The 22,552-nt window shown below is 48.2% G+C and overlaps 1 protein-coding gene across 4 annotated transcripts in view; it reads left to right on the top strand.

The window, feature by feature from the left end:
• LOC142731587 (uncharacterized) overlaps nucleotides 1-22,552 on the top strand; it is a 60,889-nt gene that overhangs the window by 5,854 nt on the left and 32,483 nt on the right. For all 4 annotated transcript variants that reach the window (XM_075849444.1, XM_075849443.1, XM_075849442.1 and 1 more), the window contains 2 exons: nucleotides 6,864-6,961; nucleotides 7,127-7,238. The gene's annotated coding sequence lies outside the window, so the exon portion shown is untranslated. The remainder of the gene's footprint in view (nucleotides 1-6,863; nucleotides 6,962-7,126; nucleotides 7,239-22,552) is intronic.

Here is a 22,552-nt window from a genome sequence, read left to right as displayed (position 1 = left end):
TGGGGACGGGATCGCCTAATATGAGGGAACACCGAGGCCCGTCATCAAGGATCAATTGCCAGTCCTGGGCAGTACAGCAGCATACAATGGATGAGCAGAAAAAGGTATGGACAGAGTTATCAGAGTCAGTGGCATAGACATACACATGAACAACAATCAAACATAACAAAGTAACCGAGGAAAAGAACCCAGAAATGTCCCCACCAAGAACCATAGGTAGGGCAGACATTTGGGGTAGAAAAATTAGAATGGGGAATACTCGACTACGTCTTGGTCAGGCATACATCCTGGCATCAGTAAGCATATAAGAAAAATGTTCTGGGTCTTTTTGTTTGTTTTTTACCAGTGAATCAGATGAGAACAATATATAGAAAGGAGAGAGATCCCCCTCTGGATCAACTGACCTGAGTAGCCAATGGTAGATATAGCGACATAAGGTACGGTATAACATCATAAAATATACAACATATCACCCAGTAACGTTCATCATGTGAAGAATGTCAGGCTGATCAACGGAGCATTCTCGAAGGGCCCACAGGTGAATGCTGAAGAGTCACTCAAGCCACCGGAGGATGCATCTGGAGCCACTCTCTCGCCGGGCTATGCAAGAAGACCACTTTGTCATCATAGGCAATTCGGAGACGAGCAGGGTATGCCATTGAGTATGGAATGTTTCACTCCTTAAACTTTCTTTTGAGCTCCATAAAGGTGGCGCGCTGCTTCTGGAGGTCTGCAGAAAAGTCAGGAAATATGGAAATAGTGGAATTGTTGAATTTGAATGGAGCTTTCAACCTGGACTGACGCAAAGACGTGTCTCGATCTCTGTAATTTAGAATCCCAACCAGGAATTGCCGAGGGGCTGCACCTTGAGGCAGCGGCTTAGCCGGAACACGATGTGCCCTCTCAACCACAAAGCAAGGGGAAAAGGCTGACGCCTCTAAGTTACTCTTGAGCCATTGTTCAATAAACGGTTCAGGAGTTTTGCCCTCAGATTTTTCCGGTAAGCCAATTATACGTAAATTATTACGACGCAGTCTATTTTCAAGGTCATCAGTTTTGGATTGACAAGCATCCGCCTTCCGTGTAGTAGCAGCCAGGGTAGTAGCAAGAGGACCAATCCTGTCCTCTACTTGAGAAAGTCGCCCCTCCATCTCTCCCATACAGCCTCTCAGGTTCTGCATGTTGTGATGGAGCAAACTGACATCAAGGTTTATCTCATCAATCTGGCCTGTTAAAGAAGTTTTGCAAGCATCAATGGCCGATAGAAGTTGCAATGAAACCTGACGTAACGTAGGTTTAGTCTCCGTGTCGGAATCCATGCCGCCACTCGGTCGGGCATCGTCCTCTTTATTTTTGAGGTGAGTAGATCTCGTTTTACGTGGAGAGGAATTATCTTCGTCCTGATCAGTACGAGCAAAATCTTTTAGCTTATCCACTGCAGACTGAGGTTTAGATTTACGCATGGTGCACAGTATAGCTGAAATAGGTAGGTCTCACCCCACCAATAGTGTAGCAGGAAAAGTAAGGCAACAGATACAGTCTCCTTTTAACAGAGTATGGCACACTGGTAGGAAGTTATATATGGTAAGTAAGCTCTATAGACAAAGAACCGGGTAGGCAGGCAGTCCCAGAATGTATAGTGAGCAGGTGAGCCAAATCAGTGACATAGATGTATAACAGGCATATATGCAAAATGGCTCCGTTAGGCCGCAACTCACCACCCAGATACTGGTAACAATGGAATCTCAGGGTCTGCCCTGAGAGAAATAAAAACTGTCGTCCCCAACTGAGCCTGAGGTCTGTACCTTCACCGGCTGTCAGGGGAGACAGATAAAGAATGTTTCACCATGCGTGCCTTGCAGACACAGACAGGCCGCCATTAACCACCAGCCGCCACGAGGAACAGAAGCCCATGCAACCAGGACCACGGAGTCTGACAGAGAGGACCAAAAGACACCTGGGAGAAGCAAGAGATGTCAGGCATAAACAGTGTACCTCCGATGCAAGTGGATGCAAGTCCTTCGTTGTCTCCTAGGCTGGGTTAATATCAAGTGGAAGTGCGTCGAGTGCAGGCTGCAGCAGAACACCAGGCCGTCGTGCACTGTTTCCGTCCGCAGGGCCGACGAAGTCACCGAAGAATGTCCCCGGGTAGCCTGCGAGGGGGAGAGGTATGCCCAGAGTTTGTCTGGTCCCAGTAAAAAGATTTACCAGCCAGGATGACAGGATAATCAGCAGGAGAGGTTACGGTCCCCGGGAGCTCAGCTCAGATACGACTATCCATGCTGCTTGCTGGCCACGCCCCAAAAATAATAATAATATTTAATAATATCATATATTATTACCCCTTTAAGGACACAGTATTTTATCCTCTAATTTTGCCCACACAGTGTTTTGCGCCCTAAGTGCCATACACAGTATATTTCCCCCTGTAGTGCCCTTACACAGAATAATGTCCGCTTAGTGGCCTTCACACAGTATAATGCCCCCCTCCCCTGGCTGGCACACACACAGCCCCCCTTGTAGATAGTGCCCCCTGTAGACTGTGCCATACAGCCTCCCTGTAGACTGTGCCATAATACCCCACCCCTCCTTGTAGACAGTGTCATACAGCCCACCACCTCCCCCTTGTAGACAGTGCTGTTCATTCCCCCACCTCCCCCTTGTAGATCGTGGCATACAACCCCCCCCCACCTCCCCCATGTAGACAGCGCCATACAGAGCCGCAACTCCCCCTTGTAGATCATGCCATATAGCCCCCCACCTCCCCCTTGTAGGCAGTGCCATACAGCCCTTCACCTCCCCCTTGTAGACAGTGCCATACAGCCCCCCCACCTCCCCATGTAGACAGTACCATACTCCCGCACCCCCACCTGCTCCTTGTAGACAGTGCCCCAAACACCAAAAAATTGTAATCCTCTAGGCCCCGTTCCCAAGACGAACTGAGCTGCTCCGCGACGGGATCCTTGCGTAGGCCGGCGTGATCCTGTAGCCTAGTGCAGAGTTTCCCAACCTTTTCGGACTCGAGGCACCACTGGAAAAATAAAATTTCCTCAGGGCACCCCTACCAAAAATTGTTTTGAGAAAGACCGAAAACAGCTAAAAACAAGCACTCCACTGAGAATATGTTCACACAGCGTTTTTTGTAAAGCAGAAAATATCTTCCTCTAAATTCCTTCAGGAATTTTAAGGCAGATTTTGAATTGACAGCGTTGTTTGACTTTATTTTTTATTTTTTTTGCGTGATTCTTTAAGCCGTTGAAGCTAACGGAAAAGACGTAGGCAAAAAAAGCTCCAAACGAACGCCACAGGTATTTTCTGCCTCCTATTAACTTTAATTGGAGGTCAGAGGTGAAAACCACTTGAAGACCATCAGCCCCCCACTCACAGTAAAATGACCATTAGCCCCCCACTCACAGTAAAATGACCATCAGCCCGCCACTCTCACTTAAATGACCATCAGCCCACCACTCACAGATTCTCCTGTAGATAGTGCCACACAGCCCCATTGTAGTGCCACAGAGCCCCCTTGTAGATGATAGAACCCCCCCCCCCTTCCTTTACATAGCGCTACTGTAGCTCCCTGAAAGAGCGGAATCCCCCTGTGGCCGGAGATTCCGCTCCTGGACGGAGCGCTTGATGACCGTCTATTTATGGACAGTGACGTCAAGGGCCTCTACTGAAGTGGAATCCCCGGTCACCGCATCAGCAACGCTGTGGACGGGGATTCCGCTTCAGGAGTTGTCACTGTCCATATATGGACAGAGACATCAAGCGCTCAATCCAGGAGCGGAATCCCCAGCCACACAGTGGCGCTAGCAGATAGCAGAGCTGGGAGATACCTTCCTGCTTTGCTATAGTATTCAATAGTACCTGTGTACTAATGACGCAGACACTATTGAATGTGGCTTTGCTACAGCTGTAGCAGCTGCTAGCAGTGCCGCCGGCCATGGGGGGCCCATCCCGACTGGCAGCATGGGCGTCCCCATGCCCGATGTAGCCGCTATTGCTGCTACGGGCGGAAAGGCGGATGCTGAGTCGCCGGGCCCGGGCGCTTCTGAAACGAGCAGGGGAAAGGTAGCCAGCGCAGCGCCCCCTTCCACCTGCTGGAGTGATGCACCCAGTGCAATGGCACACCATTCTGGCCGTCCCTTTGTGGCACTATGTACAAGGGGGGTTTGTGGCGTTCTCTTCAAGGGGATGTTTGTGGCACTATCTACAAGGGGGGTTTGTGGCGTTCTCTACAAGGGGGGTTTGTGGCATTATCTACAAGGGGATGTGTGTGGCATTATCCACAAGGTGACGTGTGTGGCTCTCTCTACAAGGGGGCTGTGTGTGGCGCAATCTACTGGAGGGCTGTATGTGGCGCAATCTACTGGAGGGCTGTGTGCGGCGCAATCTACAGGAGGGCTGTGTGCGGCGCAATCTACAGGGGGGCTGTGTGCGGCGCAATCTACAGGAGGGCTGTGTGTGGCGCAATCTACAAGGGGGTATGGTGCTTTCTACAAGGGGGCTGTGTGTGGCTCTCTCTACAAGGGGGCTGTTTGTGGCGCGATCTACAGGGGGCTGTGTGTGGCGCTATCTGCAGGGGGCAGTGTGGAGTGCCATCTACAAGGGGCACTGAGTGTGGCGCTATCTACACGGGGGCTGTGTGTGGCGCTATCTACAGGGGGGCTGTGTGTGGCCCTATCTACAAGTAGGCTGTGTGTGTCCCTATCAAGGGGGGCTGTGTGTCCCTATCTACTGGGGGGCTGTATGTGGCCCTATCTACAGGGGGCAGTGTGGAGCACCATCTAAAAGGAGCACACCATCTACAGTGTGACACTATCTGCGCTGGTATTTACGCTGCCAGTAGTGGTCAGCACATATCACCTCGCCCTAGTGATAAAGTGAGACATCACCTGCCTTTAAAAACCAGATAACCAGAGAGATACCGGCCACCATAGTGGTTGTCAGCCAAACTAGTGCAGACGGTTTTGTTTGTTTATTTGGATGCAGAAATTCTGGGAAGAAAACCATGCCCCATTAGCCACACCCATGAGATAAACCACGCCCCATAAGACACCCCCCAAAGAAGCCACACCCTAATTGTCCTTGGAAAGAAATGTAAAAAGTTGACAACTATGTATAATCAGAACCAGAACCTTTTTTTTATTTTTCTGTGGATGTAGCGGAGTGAGGGCTTATTTTTTGTGGGACGAGCTGCAGTTTTTGATCATTTTATAATATTTTTTATTTATATTTTTAGAGCTGCTAGTCTTTTTTTATTTTACTGTTTTTTCTAAAAAAATGTATTCCTGTTCTGGGGGACTTGAACTAGTGATGATTAGATCTCCGGTACAAATCACTGTAATACTAATGTATCGCAATATATCGTGATTAATATTAAGGGGTTTATAGGAGCAGAAAGATGGCGGACCTTCATTGCCCCCCATGCTGCCATGACAACCATCCATCGTGTCGCGTGGGGACGATGAGCTGTCAGGGAGGACCCCCGTCTTTCTTACAGCTTAGTTTCTGCAGTCGCTGCTGACCACAGAATCTAAGTATATAAATGGCCTTAATCACAGTTCTCTCAGGTTTCCAGCCTTTGCAGGTTTCCAGCCCAGGGTGTCAGGTGTTCCCTATGTCGGTAAATGTCCTGTTCAGGAAGGGGTTAAATGAGTAAAATACAAGTTTATACTGAATCTTATCCCACAAAACAATGTATCACTCTGCTCCGCTCCACCTGCGCTATAACATGATGATAAGAGATCACACTGCATGTTTCCTTTATATATAATGTCACCTCAGCTGCTGCAGAACCTCACAGTTCATATCAAAACACTGACTGCATAGTGTGCACCACGTCTTGTGCGATGTCAGCAATGTCTCCCCAGTATCCGCCATGTGTCAGGTTGTCAGGAGTCAGGTCTTCATTGTCTGGGGGGGGGGGGGAATGTCTTCATTTTACTCTTCTCATCTGAGAGATATGCTATAAATGTCTGATATATGGGGGTCCCACCTCTATGTGGAGAACAGAAAATCTACATCTTATCAGCCCCGTGTGCACATACCCTTAAAGTGACACGTCAGATTTGAGCAATGGATCTGTCTTAAACAGGTCAAAAATAGGCCATGGATTCCACTCCCAGAGGAGTCCCTGTCGTGACTGTCCATATATGGACAGAGACGTCAGGGGCTCCCTCTAGGATCACAATTCCCAGCCAAGTTGACGGCAACGCTCTGGCAAAGCATTCTGCTCCTAGTGGGAGCTTCAGTGGCGCTATCTACAGGTGCTGAGGTGCTATCTGCAGGGGTTTGGCATGTAAGTTTGATTAAACTAAGGGGGAGATGTGCCGGCACTTGTGGAGAGAGCCGGCGGACAGGAAAGTACAACCCTGTTCCATTCTGCCAATGTTTATTTATATGACAACTGCCCGGGGCATCAGCGGTTTGAAAGAATATTGCCGTATGGAGGGGTTAATAAAAGCGTGTAGAAAATATTGTCTATAAAAGGTGTACACAGCCTGTAAGAGGCTAATAAGCATTTGACACACTGACAATTTTTTGGGTTGCAGGGCACTCTCAAAATAGAGGCCCCTGTGTCCCGCCACTTTCATGTGTATCCGCGTCCACAGAAGGCAGATACAGGTAAATACTATGGGGGAGCAGGGAGCTGTTGGTGTCCCGCCGTTCGCTCTGGTAGTCCACAGTCTCCTTTAGGCCTGCGGCTTACAAGGTGCAGGGACCTCGACACCGGTAGTGAGGACCTCAACCTTGTAATTCCGGCTCTGATCAGTAAACATAGAAGTGTAGAGAGAAGTGTCTGATATATAGACAGATATACAGTAGTCATGTATTCAGTCCCTGTGTGTTTCCTACAGATGGATCCAGTAGGAGAAATCCACCAGAGAGATGTCCCAGTCCTCTGTATTCCCAGGACTGTCCAGAGGAAAATCCCAATGTCCCAGAGAATCATCAGGTAGATGAAGCTGAGCCGTATACCAGATCTATATAGGGGGTGCGGAGCTTTTTGGTCCTCCGGTCATAGATGTGGACATAGATTTTGGTGGTTTCTTATGTTGATCTGTTAGATTCTTCGCACTCTCTGCTGTATTGTACTGAATTGTTACATGTGTGAAATCAGGGGGAAGATCTGACTGATATTAAAGTGGAGGATGAAGAAGAAGAGCGGGTGAGGGGCGATCAACGGTGTAAGAGTGAAGTGGAGGAGGAAATTCCAGGAGGTGTTACCAGAGGTCAGTAATAATGAATTTAGAAAGTGAATTGGGAGGTTTGTTAAGGTGGGGTTCCTCCTTAGTTGTACATTACAGTAACACGTCAGACAATGTGTTATACATAGTGCAGGACCTGAGGGAGCTGTGACTACACATAGAAGTTCTCTACAAGGTGTTCTATGGATCCGGTCATGCACTAGGCTTAGTGTCAGATTTTGGAGGCACCAGCTGCGATTAACAGCCGGGATCTGAGGAAACTCCGTTTAACCACTTATAGGGCGTGTGTCATCAGAAAATGACCTATTGTTTAAAGTTTTTATGTTAAAAATATTTTTACGATTTCTTTTTTTTTAAAGTCATCTTTATTTAAAAATAATCCTAAAATCTTGCATTTTTCCCTCTGGCCACTGAGTCTTATAGTAGACTGATCCTTCCTGTTCTGTAGAGATCAATTCTCAGCAGACATCTCATTAACATTACATGCAGGATTACACTGACAGGTAACACCTATATATAGATATCACATGATCAGGACTGGTCTTAGGTTGGATGGCGCCCTGTGCGGGACTCCCTGTTGCCGCCCCCTACACAAACCAAATATGAACCACATATATAGACACGCACATACTGGAACATATATACTCTGCATACATAGAGACAGATATTTAGACATACAGGCAATTATACATACACACATCTGGAATATATGCATACAGGTAAATATGTAGACGTACAGACACACACACATACACAGACCGGAACATATACAAATACATAAAAGGCACAAAGACACATTCACAAACAGACCCATATATACCCAGTACAGATAATGTAGCAGATTTCGCATGCAGTCCTATGTAACACAACAGATAATACAGTGATAACATCCACTACATTATCTGTACACACAGAGGCATATATATAAGGGGCAGCTGAGTATACAAGGGGAAGCAGGTTATATAAGGGTAAGCAGGTTATATAAGGGGAAGCAGGGTATATAGGGGCAGCAGAGTATATAAGGGGCAGCAGGGTATATAGGGGGCTGCAGGGTATATAGGTGGCAGCACAGATATCTTCATTTTATCTGTTCTACTTTAATATTAAACACACACTTTTACAAAGAGACATAAACACATACAGGCGCACGCACACACATGCACACACACTGTAACATATACACATACTGTATACACACACACACACCTACACACACACACACACACACACACTGTAACATATACACATACTGTATACACACACACACATACACACACACACACACACACTGTAACATATACACACACACACACTGTAACATATACACATACTGTATACAGAGACACACACACACACACACACACACACACACACTGTAACATATACACATACTGTATACACACACACAGAGACACACACACACACACACACTGTAACATATACACATACTGTATATACACACACACACACACACACACACACTGTAACATATACACATACTGTATACACACACACAGAGACACACACACACATGCACACTGTAACATATACACACACACAGAGACACATAGATTCTCACCATCTCTCCTTGCTGACAGGATCACAGGTTTCTTGCAGGACAGGCTGTGGGCGGAGCTTCCTCCTTTTCTCTTGCTCCTCGGCTCTATTTACTCCATGTGTGTAACTAAGAGAAGAGCACAGAGTAGAGGCAGAGCCCAGTGGCGCCCCCTACATGCTTGGAGGGGGCAGCACCCTGTGTGCTCGCGCACCCCTAAGATCGGCCCTGCACAGGATACACCATTCACAATAGACTGACACTTGCAGTTCTGTAGAGATCACTTCTCAGCAGTCATCACAGGCAGGATTACATAAAGAGGAAAACATTTTTAACCCCAATGTTGCCGTTATGTGCGGAAAATGAAGGGGGGAATTATTAATGTGAGGCACAGAGTCTTATGAATTTTGAACCTCGACGTGCCTCATATTAGTAGTAATTAATCCCATCATGTACCTCACACATTAACTCATGTAAGGAGAAAGAGGCAGCACTCTAGGCTGCCTCTTTCTCCTTACATTTGTATACCATTGGGGATTTACAAGTCGGATCCCTGGAGGCCGGCACCCTTATGCCCTGGAGGTTTTTGTTCTACTGTGCTGCCCATACACCTTCTCTCACACATTAACTCAATGTTGCCCATTATGACTGTGAGCTACATAATGGGATTAATTACTATTAATGGAGGTTCAAAATTCATAAGACCATGAGGCTCAAATCAGAAAGTGGAAGGACTTTTTATTTTTGGGCGTTTTTTTTATTTATTATTATTGTTAGCAAAGTATCGTTTTGGTATCTCAAATTGTAATTCTACATGAAGTATCGGTATTGAAGTCCAAATTCTGGTATTGTGACAACCCTATTGTAGAAATCGCTTCTCAGAAGTCACCTCATTATCATCTCAGGCAGGATTACACTGACAGGTAACCCCTATATATAGATAACACAGGATCCACCATTTATAAGAGACTACTAGACCTCCATTCCATCCTCCATTGCCGTCTTGCTGTGCACCATGATAGCCTTTGAGAGAAGTGGTGTGTAATCTCCAGAAATATACACCCCTCACACCACGCAATCACCGGAAATATAATCCCCCACACCGCGCAATCACCGGAAATATAAACCCCTCACACCGCGCAATCACCGGAAATATAAACCCCCCACACCGCGCAATCACCGGAAATATAAACCCCTCACACCGCGCAATCACCGGAAATATAAAACCCCCCCACACCGCGCAATCACCGGAAATATAAACCCCTCACACCGCGCAATCACCGGAAATATAAACCCCTCACACCTCGCAATCACCGGAAATATAAACCCCTCACACCGCGCAATCACCGGAAATATAAAACCCCTCACACCGCGCAATCACCGGAAATATAAAACCCCCCCACACCGCGCAATCACCGGAAATATAAAACCCCTCACACCGCGCAATCACCGGAAATATAAACCTCTCACACCGCGCAATCACCGGAAATATAATCCCCTCATACCGCGCAATCACCGGAAATATAAAACCCCTCACACCGCGCAATCACCGGAAATATAAAACCCCTCACACCGCGCAATCACCGGAAATATAACCCCCCCACACCGCGCAATCACCGGAAATATAAACCCCTCACACCGCGCAATCACCGGAAATATAAACCCCTCACACCGCGCAATCACCGGAAATATAAACCCCTCACACCGCGCAATCACCGGAAATATAAACCCCTCACACCGCGCAATCACCGGAAATATAAACCCCCTCACACCGGAAATATAAAACCCCTCACACCGCGCAATCTCCGGAAATATAAAACCCCTGACACCGCGCCATCACCAAAAATATAAACCCCCTCACACCGTGCAATCACCGGAAATATAAAACCCCTCACACCGGAAATATAAAACCCCTCACACCGCGCAATCACCGGAAATATAAAACCCCTCACACCGCGCAATCACCGGAAATATAAAACCCCTCACACCGCGCAATCACCGGGAATATAAACCCCTCACACCGCGCAATCACCGGAAATATAAACCCCCTCACACCGGAAATATAAAACCCCTCACACCGCGCAATCTCCGGAAATATAAAACCCCTGACACCGCGCCATCACCAAAAATATAAACCCCCTCACACCGTGCAATCACCGGAAATATAAAACCCCTCACACCGCGCAATCACCGGAAATAAAAAACACCTCACACCGCGCAATCACCGGAAATATAAAACCCCTCACACCGCGCAATCACCGGAAAAATAAACCCCTCACACCGCGCAATCACCGGAAATATAAAACCCCTCACACCGCGCAATCACAGGAAATATAAACCCCTCACACCTCGCAATTACCGGAAATATAAGCCCCCCACACCGCACAATCACCGGAAATATAAAACATTACACACCGCGCAATCACCGGAAATATAAACCCCTCACACCGCGCAATCACCGGAAATATAAAACCCCCCACACCGCGCAATCACCGGAAATATAAATCCCCTCACACCGCGAAATCAGCGGAAATATAAACCCCCCGCCTCACACCGCGCAATCACCGGAAATATAAAACCCCTCACACCGCGCAATCGCCGGAAATACAAACCCCTCACACCGCGCAATCACCGGAAATATAAACCCTCTCACACCGGAAATATAAACCCCTCACACCGCGCAATCACCGGAAATATAAAACCCTCACACCGCGCAATCACCGGAAATATAAAACCCCACACACCGCGCAATCACCGGAAATATAAACCCCCTCACACCACGCAATCACCGGAAATATAATCCCCCACACCGCGCAATCACCGGAAATATAAACCCCTCACACCGCGCAATCACCGGAAATATAAACCCCCCACACCGCGCAATCACCGGAAATATAAAACCCTCACACCGCGCAATCACCGGAAATATAAACCCCTCACACCGCGCAATCACCGGAAATATAAACCCCTCACACCGCGCAATCACCGGAAATATAAACCCCTCACACCGCGCAATCACCGGAAATATAAACCCCTCACACCGCGCAATCACCGGAAATATAAAACCCCTCACACCGCGCAATCACGGGAAATATAAAACCTCTCACACCGCGCAATCACGGGAAATATAAACCCCTCACACCGCGCAATCTTCGGAAATATAACCCCCCCCACACCGCGCAATCACCGGAAATATAACCCCCCCCCCCCACACCGCGCAATCACCGGAAATATAAACCCCTCACACCGCGCAATCACCGGAAATATAAACCCCCTCACACCGGAAATATAAAACCCCTCACACCGCGCAATCACCGGAAATATAAAACCCCTCACACCGCGCAATCACCGGAAATATAAAACCCCTCACACCGCGCAATCACCGGGAATATAAACCCCTCACACCGCGCAATCACCGGAAATATAAACCCCCTCACACCGGAAATATAAAACCCCTCACACCGCGCAATCACCGGAAATATAAAACCCCTCACACCGCGCAATCACCGGAAATATAAACCCCTCACACCGCGCAATCACCGGAAATAAAAAACACCTCACACCGCGCAATCACCGGAAATATAAAACCCCTCACACCGCGCAATCACCGGAAAAATAAACCCCTCACACCGCGCAATCACCGGAAATATAAAACCCCTCACACCGCGCAATCACAGGAAATATAAACCCCTCACACCTCGCAATTACCGGAAATATAAGCCCCCCACACCGCACAATCACCGGAAATATAAAATATTACACACCGCGCAATCACCGGAAATATAAACCCCTCACACCGCGCAATCACCGGAAATATAAAACCCCCCACACCGCGCAATCACCGGAAATATAAAACCCCTCACACCGCGAAATCAGCGGAAATATAAACCCCCCGCCCCACACCGCGCAATCACCGGAAATATGAACCCCCCACACCGCGCAATCACCGGAAATATAAAACCCCTCACACCGCGCAATCACCGGAAATATAAAACCCCTCACACCGCGCAATCACCGGAAATACAAACCCCTCACACCGCGCAATCACCGGAAATATAAACCCCCTCACACCGGAAATATAAACCTCTTACACCGCGCAATCACCGGAAATATAAAACCCTCACACCGCGCAATCACCGGAAATATAAAACCCCACACACCGCGCAATCACCGGAAATATAAACCCCCTCACACCACGCAATCACCGGAAATATAATCCCCCACACCGCGCAATCACCGGAAATATAAACCCCTCACACCGCGCAATCACCGGAAATATAAACCCCTCACACCGCGCAATCACCGGAAATATAAACCCCCCCCCCCCCCACACTGCGCAATCACCGGAAATATAAACCCCTCACACCGCGCAATCACCGGAAATATAAACCCCCTCACACCGCGCAATCACCGGAAATATAAACCCCTCACACCTCGCAATCACCGGAAATATAAACCCCTCACACCGCGCAATCACCGGAAATATAAAACCCCTCACACCGCGCAATCACCGGAAATATAAACCCCCCCCACACCGCGGAATCACCGGAAATATAAAACCCCTCACACCGCGCAATCACTGGAAATATAAACCCCTCACACCGCGCAATCACCGGAAATATAAACCTCTCACACCGCGCAATCACCGGAAATATAATCCCCTCATACCGCGCAATCACCGGAAATATAAAACCCCTCACACCGCGCAATCACCGGAAATATAAAACCCCTCACACCGCGCAATCACCGGAAATATAACCCCCCCACACCGCGCAATCACCGGAAATATAAACCCCTCACACCGCGCAATCACCGGAAATATAAACCCCTCACACCGCGCAATCACCGGAAATATAAACCCCTCACACCGCGCAATCACCGGAAATATAAAACCTCTCACACCGCGCAATCACCGGTAATATAAAACCCCCCACACCGCGCAATCACCGGAAATATAAACCCCTCACACCGCGCAATCACCGGAAATATAAAACCCCTCACACCGCGCAATCACGGGAAATATAAAACCTCTCACACCGCGCAATCACGGGAAATATAAACCCCTCACACCGCGCAATCTTCGGAAATATAACCCCCCCTCACACCGCGCAATCACCGGAAATATAACCCCCCCCCCACACCGCGCAATCACCGGAAATATAAACCCCTCACACCGCGCAATCACCGGAGATATGAACCCCCTCACACCGGAAATATAAAACCCCTCACACCGCGCAATCACCGGAAATATAAAACCCCTCACACCGCGCAATCACCGGAAATATAAAACCCCTCACACCGCGCAATCACCGGGAATATAAACCCCTCACACCGCGCAATCACCGGAAATATAAACCCCCTCACACCGGAAATATAAAACCCCTCACACCGCGCAATCACCGGAAATATAAAACCCCTGACACCGCGCAATCACCAAAAATATAAACCCCCTCACACCGTGCAATCACCGGAAATATAAAACCCCTCACACCGCGCAATCACCGGAAATATAAAACACCTCACACCGCGCAATCACCGGAAATATAAACCCCCCCACACCGCACAATCACCGGAAATATAAAACCCCCCACACCGCGCAATCACCGGAAATATAAAACCCCTCACACCGCGAAATCAGCGGAAATATAAACCCCCCACCCCACACCATCACCGGAAATATGAACCCCCCACACCGCGCAATCACCGGAAATATAAAACCCCTCACACCGCGCAATCGCCGGAAATACAAACCCCTCACACCGCGCAATCACCGGAAATATAAACCCCCTCACACCGGAAATATAAGCCCCTCACACCGCGCAATCACCGGAAATATAAAACCCTCACACCGCGCAATCACCGGAAATATAAAACCCCACACACCGCGCAATCACCGGAAATATAAACCCCCTCACACCACGCAATCACCGGAAATATAATCCCCCACACCGCGCAATCACCGGAAATATAAACCCCTCACACCGCGCAATCACCGGAAATATAAACCCCCCACACCGCGCAATCACCGGAAATATAAAACCCCTCACACCGCGCAATCACCGGAAATATAAAACCCCCCCACACCGCGCAATCACCGGAAATATAAACCCCTCACACCGCGCAATCACCGGAAATATAAACCCCCTCACACCGCGCAATCACCGGAAATATAAACCCCCTCACACCGCGCAATCACCGGAAATATAAACCCCTCACACCACGCAATCACCGGAAATATAAACCCCCTCACACCGGAAATATAAGCCCCTCACACCGCGCAATCACCGGAAATATAAAACCCTCACACCGCGCAATCACCGGAAATATAAAACCCCACACACCGCGCAATCACCGGAAATATAAACCCCCTCACACCACGCAATCACCGGAAATATAATCCCCCACACCGCGCAATCACCGGAAATATAAACCCCTCACACCGCGCAATCACCGGAAATATAAACCCCCCACACCGCGCAATCACCGGAAATATAAAACCCCTCACACCGCGCAATCACCGGAAATATAAAATCCCTCACACCGCGCAATCACCGGAAATATAAAACCCCCCCACACCGCGCAATCACCGGAAATATAAAACCCCTCACACCGCGCAATCACCGGAAATATAAACCCCTCACACCGCACAATCACCGGAAATATAAAACCCCTCACACCGCGCAATCACCGGAAATATAAAACCTCTCACACCACGCAATCACCGGAAATATAAAACCCCTCACACCGTGCAATCACGGGAAATATAAAACCTCTCCCACCGCGCAATCACGGGAAATATAAACCCCTCACACCGCGCAATCTTCGGAAATATAACCCTCCACACACCGCGCAATCACCGGAAATATAAACCCCTCACACCGCGCAATCACCGGAAATATGAACCCCCTCACACCGGAAATATAAAACCCCTCACACCGCGCAATCACCGGAAATATAAAACCCCTCACACCGCGCAATCACCGGAAATATAAAACCCCTCACACCGCGCAATCACCGGGAATATAAACCCCTCACACCGCGCAATCACCGGAAATATAAACCCCCTCACACCGGAAATATAAAACCCCTCACACCGCGCAATCACCGGAAATATAAAACCCCTGACACCGCGCAATCACCGGAAATATAAAACCCCTCACACCGCGCAATCACCAAAAATATAAACCCCCTCACACCGCGCAATCACCGGAAATATAAACCCCTCACACCGCGCAATCACCGGAAATATAAAACCCCTCACACCGCGCAATCACCGGAAATACAAACCCCTCACACCGCGCAATCACCGGAAATATAAACCCCCTCACACCGTAAATATAAACCCCTTACACCGCGCAATCACCGCAAATATAAAACCCTCACACCGCGCAATCACCGGAAATATAAAACCCCACACACCGCGCAATCACCGGAAATATAAACCCCTCACACCACGCAATCACCGGAAATATAATCCCCCACACCGCGCAATCACCGGAAATATAAACCCCTCACACCGCGCAATCACCGGAAATATAAAACCCTCACACCGCGCAATCACCGGAAATATAAACCCCTCACACCGCGCAATCACCGGAAATATAAACCCCCTCACACCGGAAATATAAGCCCCTCACACCGCGCAATCACCGGAAATATAAAACCCCACACACCGCGCAATCACCGGAAATATAAACCCCCTCACACCACGCAATCACCGGAAATATAATCCCCCACACCGCGCAATCACCGGAAATATAAACCCCTCACACCGCGCAATCACCGGAAATATAAACCCCCCACACCGCGCAATCACCGGAAATATAAAACCCCTCACACCGCGCAATCACCGGAAATATAAAACCCCCCCACACCGCGCAATCACCGGAAATATAAACCCCTCACACCGCGCAATCACCGGAAATATAAACCCCCTCACACCGCGCAATCACCGGAAATATAAACCCCCTCACACCGCGCAATCACCGGAAATATAAACCCCTCACACCACGCAATCACCGGAAATATAAACCCCCTCACACCGGAAATATAAGCCCCTCACACCGCGCAATCACCGGAAATATAAAACCCTCACACCGCGCAATCACCGGAAATATAAAACCCCACACACCGCGCAATCACCGGAAATATAAACCCCCTCACACCACGCAATCACCGGAAATATAATCCCCCACACCGCGCAATCACCGGAAATATAAACCCCTCACACCGCGCAATCACCGGAAATATAAACCCCCCACACCGCGCAATCACCGGAAATATAAAACCCCTCACACCGCGCAATCACCGGAAATATAAAATCCCTCACACCGCGCAATCACCGGAAATATAAAACCCCCCCACACCGCGCAATCACCGGAAATATAAAACCCCTCACACCGCGCAATCACCGGAAATATAAACCCCTCACACCGCACAATCACCGGAAATATAAAACCCCTCACACCGCGCAATCACCGGAAATATAAAACCTCTCACACCACGCAATCACCGGAAATATAAAACCCCCCACACCGCGCAATGACCGGAAATATAAAACCCCTCACACCGCGCAATCACGGGAAATATAAAACCTCTCCCACCGCGCAATCACGGGAAATATAAACCCCTCACACCGCGCAATCTTCGGAAATATAACCCTCCACACACCGCGCAATCACCGGAAATATAAACCCCTCACACCGCGCAATCACCGGAAATATGAACCCCCTCACACCGGAAATATAAAACCCCTCACACCGCGCAATCACCGGAAATATAAAACCCCTCACACCGCGCAATCACCGGAAATATAAAACCCCTCACACCGCGCAATCACCGGGAATATAAACCCCTCACACCGCGCAATCACCGGAAATATAAACCCCCTCACACCGGAAATATAAAACCCCTCACACCGCGCAATCACCGGAAATATAAAACCCCTGACACCGCGCAATCACCGGAAATATAAAACCCCTCACACCGCGCAATCACCAAAAATATAAACCCCCTCACACCGCGCAATCACCGGAAATATAAACCCCTCACACCGCGCAATCACCGGAAATATAAAACCCCTCACACCGCGCAATCACCGGAAATACAAACCCCTCACACCGCGCAATCACCGGAAATATAAACCCCCTCACACCGTAAATATAAACCCCTTACACCGCGCAATCACCGGAAATATAAAACCCTCACACCGCGCAATCACCGGAAATATAAAACCCCACACACCGCGCAATCACCGGAAATATAAACCCCTCACACCACGCAATCACCGGAAATATAATCCCCCACACCGCGCAATCACCGGAAATATAAACCCCTCACACCGCGCAATCACCGGAAATATAAAACCCTCACACCGCGCAATCACCGGAAATATAAACCCCTCACACCGCGCAATTACCGGAAATATAAAACCCCCCCACACTGCGCAATCACCGGAAATATAAACCCCTCACACCGCGCAATCACCGGAAATATAAAACCCCTCACACCGCGCAATCACCGGAAATATAAACCCCCTCACACCGCGCAATCACCGGAAATATAAACCCCTCACACCACGCAATCACCGGAAATATAAACCCCTCACACCGCGCAATCACCGGAAATATAAAACCCCTCACACCGCGCAATCACCGGAAATATAAAACCCCACCACACCGCGCAATCACCGGAAATATAAAACCCCTCACACCGCGCAATCACCGGAAATATAAAGCCCTCACACCGCACAATCACCGGAAATATAAACCTCTCATACCGCGCAATCACCGGAAATATAATACCCCTCACACCGCGCAATCACCGGAAATATAAAACCTCTCACACCACGCAATCACCGGAAATATAAAACCCCCCACACCGCGCAATCACCGGAAATATAAAACCTCTCACAATGCGCAATCACGGGAAATATAAACCCCTCACACAGCGCAATCTTCGGAAATATAACCCTCCACACACCGCGCAATCACCGGAAATATAACCCACACCGCGCAATCACCGGAAATATAAACCCCTCACACCGCGCAATCACCGGAAATATGAACCCCCTCACACCGGAAATATAAAACCCCTCACACCGCGCAATCACCGGAAATATAAAACCCCTCACACTGCGCAATCACCGGAAATATAAAACCCCTCACACCGCGCAATCACCGGGAATATAAACCCCTCACACCGCGCAATCACCGGAAATATAAACCCCCTCACACCGGAAATATAAAACCCCTCACACCGCGCAATCACCGGAAATATAAAACCCCTGACACCGCGCAATCACCGGAAATATAAAACCCCTCACACCGCGCAATCACCGGAATTATAAAACCCCTCACACCGCGCAATCACCAAAAATATAAACCCCCTCACACCGCGCAATCACCGGAAATATAAACCCCTCACACCGCGCAATCACCGGAAATCTAAAACCCCTCACACCGCGCAATCACCCGAAATATAAACCCCCTCACACTGCGCAATCACCGGAAATATAAAACCCCTCACACCGCGCAATCACCGGAAATATAAACCCCTCACACCGCGCAATCACCGGAAATATAAACCCCCTCACACCAGAAATATAAAACCCCTAACACCGCTTAATCAGCGGAAATATAAAACCCCTCACACCGCCCAATCAACGGAAATATAAAACCCCTCACACCGTGCAATCACCGGAAATATAAAACCCCTCACACCGCGCAATCACCGGAAATAAAAAACACCTCACACCGCGCAATCACCGGAAATATAAAACCCCTCACACCGCGCAATCACAGGAAATATAAACCCCTCACACCTCGCAATTACCGGAAATATAAGCCCCCCACACCGCACAATCACCGGAAATATAAAACATTACACACCGCGCAATCACCGGAAATATAAACCCCTCACACCGCGCAATCACCGGAAATATAAAACCCCCCACACCGCGCAATCACCGGAAATATAAAACCCCTCACACCGCGCAATCACCGGAAATATAAAACCCCTCACACCGCGCAATCACCGGAAATATAAAACGCCTCACACCGCGCAATCACCGGAAATATACAACCCCCCACACCGCGCAATCACCGGAAATATAAAACCCCTCACACCGCGCAATCACTGGAAATATAAACACCTCACACCGCGCAATCACCGGAAATATAAAACCCCTCACACCGCGCAATCACCGGAAATATAACCCCTCACACCGCGCAATCACCGGAAATATAAACCCCTCACACCGCGCAATCACCGGAAATATAAAACCCCCCCACACCGCGCAATCACCGGAAATATAAACCCCTCACACCGCGCAATCACCGGAAATATAAAACCCCTCACACCGCGCAATCACCGGAAATATAAAACCCCTCACACCGCGCAATCACCGGAAATATAAAACCCCTCACACCGCGCAATCACCGGAAATATAAACCCCTCACACCGTGCAATCACCGGAAATATAATTCCCTCATACCGCGCAATCACCGGAAATATAAAACCCCTCTCACCGCGCAATCACCGGAAATATAAAACCCCTCACACCGCGCAATCACCGGAAATATAAAACCCCTCACACCGCGCAATCACCGGAAATATAACCACCCCACACCGCGCAATCACCGGAAATATAAACCCCTCACACCGCACAATCACCGGAAATATAAACCCCTCACACCGCGCAATCACTGGAAATATAAACCCCTCACACCGCGCAATCACCGGAAATATAAAACCTCTCTCACCGCGCAATCACCGGAAATATAAAACCCCACACACCGCGCAATCACCGGAAATATAAAACCCCTCACACCGCACAATCACCGGAAATATAAAACCCCCCACACCGCGCAATCACGGGAAATATAAAACCCTCACACCGCGCAATCACCGGAAATATAACCCCCCACACCGCGCAATCACCGGAAATATAACTCCCCCCCCACACCGCGCAATCACCGGAAATATAAACCCCTCACACCGCGCAATCACCGGAAATATAAACCCCCTCACACCGGAAATATAAAACCCCTCACACCGCGCAATCACCGGAAATCTAAAACCCCTCACACCGCGCAATCACCGGAAATATAAACCCCCTCACACCGCGCAATCACCGGAAATATAAACCCCCTCACACCGCGCAATCACCGGAAATATAAACCCCTCACACCGCGCAATCACCGGAAATCTAAAACCCCTCACACCGCGCAATCACCCGAAATATTAGTAGTGATAATGGGAGATTTTAATTTCCGGGATATTAATTGGTGTCATGGTTCGGCTTCAACTGCAAAGGGGAGACATTTCCTCAACCTGTTGCAGGAAAATTTTATGGGCCAGTTTGTGGAAGACCCGACTAGAGGTGAAGCTCTGTTGGATCTGGTCATTTCTAATAATGCAGATCTTGTTGGGAATGTCAATGTTCGTGAAAACCTCGGTAACAGTGATCATAATATAGTTACATTTTACCTATACTGTAAAAAACAAACGCAGGCTGGGAGGGCAAAAACATTTAATTTTAAGAAAGCCAATTTCCCCAGGATGAGGGCTGCAATTCAGGATATAGACTGGGAAGAACTAATGTCAAATAATGGAACAAATGATAAATGGGAGATTTTCAAATCTACTTTGAGTTATTATAGTGCAAAATTTATTCCTACAGGTAATAAGTATAAACGACTCAAATTAAACCCCACATGGCTTACACCTTCTGTGAAAGGGGCAATACATGACAAAAAAAGGGCATTTAAAAAATACAAATCTGAGGGTACAGCTGTAGCCTTTGTAAAATATAAAGAGCTTAATAAAATCTGTAAAAATGTAATAAAATTAGCAAAAATACAAAATGAAAGGCAGGTGGCCAAGGATAGTAAAACAAATCCTAAAAAATTCTTCAAGCATATAAATGCAAAAAAGCCAAGGTGTGAACATGTAGGACCCCTAGATAATGGTAATGGGGAGTTGATCACAGGGGATCAAGAGAAGGCACAGTTACTAAATGGGTTCTTTAGCTCTGTATATACAACAGAAGAAGGAGCAGCTGATGTAGCCGGTGCCAGTGCTGTTAATATATCAGTTGATATACTGAATTGGATGAATGTAGAGATGGTCCAAGCTAAATTAAATAAAATAAATGTGCACAAGGCTCCGGGACCAGATGGGTTACACCCTAGAATTCTTAAAGAGCTTAGTTCAGTTATTTCTGTCCCCCTTTTCATAATATTCAGAGAATCTCTAGTGACAGGTATAGTGCCAAGGGACTGGCGCAGGGCAAATGTGGTGCCTATTTTCAAAAAGGGCTCTAGGTCTTCCCCGGGTAATTATAGACCAGTAAGCTTAACATCCATCGTGGGGAAAATGTTTGAGGGGCTATTGAGGGACTATATACAGGATTATGTGACAATAAATAGCATTATAAGTGACAGCCAGCACGGTTTTACTAAGGACAGAAGTTGTCAAACTAACCTAATCTGTTTTTATGAAGAGGTGAGCAGAAGTCTAGACAGAGGGGCCGCTGTGGATTTAGTGTTTTTGGACTTTGCAAAGGCATTTGACACTGTCCCCCATAGACGCCTAATGGGTAAATTAAGGACTATAGGTTTAGAAAATATAGTTTGTAATTGGATTGAGAATTGGCTCAAGGACCGTATCCAGAGGGTTGTGGTCAATGATTCCTTCTCTGAATGGTCCCCGGTAATAAGTGGTGTACCCCAGGGTTCAGTGCTGGGACCACTATTATTCAACTTATTTATTAATGATATAG

Source organism: Rhinoderma darwinii, unplaced genomic scaffold (genome assembly GCF_050947455.1).
Source record: "Rhinoderma darwinii isolate aRhiDar2 unplaced genomic scaffold, aRhiDar2.hap1 Scaffold_828, whole genome shotgun sequence".
Classification (NCBI taxonomy): domain Eukaryota; kingdom Metazoa; phylum Chordata; class Amphibia; order Anura; family Rhinodermatidae; genus Rhinoderma; species Rhinoderma darwinii.
The sequence above is the reverse complement of the archived record's forward strand: the minus strand, read 5'-3'. Positions and strand labels throughout refer to the sequence as shown.